Below are 2,128 nucleotides of genomic sequence, written 5' to 3' on the forward strand. Positions count from 1 at the left end.
GCCAAGCGCACCAGAATGGGAGCCTCACTTCCGGCTCGGATCTTCTAAATAAAATTCCTAACGGGCGACAATGCTGTAAATAGGCCAGACTCAGGCCGAGGACCTAGGGGTGTATATCGGGCAAGAAGAATATGCGGCCCGTGTACTTGCCAGAAGATTTCGCCGTCTGGGAAGGGACCACTTCCCGCCACGGATAAACTGTTGAAAATCCCTGTTGAAAAATAAACAGCTAATCCTTTTATGAGGTGACAATGCTATGGTGAAGGTTTGGTTAAGCTTTGCGAAACATCTTTTGGTGTTAAAAACTGCTTTGCATTTTTATTTGAATACGTTCATCATCTGCAGGTTATTTCTTATTTCACCATATTATCGCAGTAACAGAACACGTATTGATTTCATAAATGATCGGCTTTATGTAGACTATAGCTTAATATTTTTTGGGAGGATAATGTAATAATACTCGAAATACTCGATACATTTAGACCGTACATTACTAATATTTACATAGATACATTACTTGCATCCAGCTCGTACTGAGGGGAAAATAACATTTGAACATCCCAGCACTACCATCAAGAACGGTGCACACAACACACTATAGCAGCTACTATATTTCTATATACACTGTATTATACTATATACTATACTCTATTTGTCAGAGACTCAGAAACCGACCCGTTCTCTTACGCCTGGCCCCGGGTATTTTTCTGATTTGATGAAACACAACTTTTTTTTTTTTTTTTTTTTTTTGGAGGAAAATGTGCCATTTGAGCAAATATGGGTCAAAAGTATAAAAGTATTACGATTACAGCGGGACACGTGGACCCTCCACAAGTTGGCGACACAAGATTATGAAGTGATGTGGGACAAAATGCAGCTGACACGCCGTGAGCCTCGGGCTGTTTGGGGCCCTGGAGGCCGTGGGGCCCCCTTGGGTAGTTGCCCGCTGCGCTCAGTCGGGCAATCCAGGACACGCAAAAAAAATACTCAAAGCCCGCTCTTCCCGTTCTCTTCTCACAAAACGACCGGTTCACGTTTTAATTGTGAAAGTGAAACGTGCCGGCTTCCGGTGTTTTAGGGCTGCCACCGGCCGGCTTGACGAGTCTCGGCTGCCGCCCCTGAGATGGGGACTGGATTGAGGAAGTGAAGAGAGTCCCTCCTCCCGCACTGAAGGGATGGGTTCAGTGCATTGCACGCATGGCATCCATCTCCCCGCTGTCTCGTGTGTTAGGGGGCCGGCCTGTGGCCGCTTACTTTAATATTTGAGCATAGTGCTATGGAGGGTCCTAACAGCTTCCGCTCAGTAATCCAGCAAATGGTTTATCAGAAAAGGGGGCCGCATGAAAGGTAGATAAAGCTGAACGCAAGTGCGGGGCTTGTGACCGATGAGATGGCGCCCCCGAGTGGCCAGTGGGCGCATTACAACTATAAACTGTCGAGCAATATTATCTTGTAGGCTGTCCTGTATCTGTGAGGGGCTCGGACGTACGGTGCACCCTGCTGAAAGTCTGTTCATTTCAAATATGCAAACTTTGAAACTGCGCTCGAAATCCCCGAAATGTGACAGTCACATGATGATTTCAGAGGCACCACAATGGTATAGTGTTTCAAAAAAGAGCCACCCCTCCATCTTGGATGGATGAGGCAGCTGTAGTGCTGTCCGCCGTCTAATTATAGAAGGACATTTGCCCCTTTGGAGCATGTTATTATTAGAAATCTCACAGGGCATTTGACTCAATAACTATGCAAGGGATTTCAGCCAGGAAATCCAATATTAAACAAGCAGCAAATCATGTAACTTCACGGTCAACAACATAACTGAGGACATGAGCTGGTAAGCGTAAAAAATGAGCACTTCTGTGGGATCCGAGGACATGCACTGGGGAGGATTTCTGCTCAAGTGTTTTGTAAATTAGCACACAGGCCGAGTAGAGTGTGCGCACTTCCATTTTATGGCCAGCGGAAGCAGGCCAACGTACCCCTTATCTCTCATGGTGCCTTTAGCTGACATAGAGCCTCAGAGGGACTGAGGCCTGACGGGATGCGCTGGCATATGGTGATGGACAGATGGAGGAATACACACTGGCTTCTTGCATTCTAACAAAATCCAGAAACCGAAATCCATAAC

The sequence above is a fragment of the Xiphias gladius genome, chromosome 21, assembly GCF_016859285.1.
Source record: "Xiphias gladius isolate SHS-SW01 ecotype Sanya breed wild chromosome 21, ASM1685928v1, whole genome shotgun sequence".
NCBI lineage: Eukaryota > Metazoa > Chordata > Actinopteri > Istiophoriformes > Xiphiidae > Xiphias > Xiphias gladius.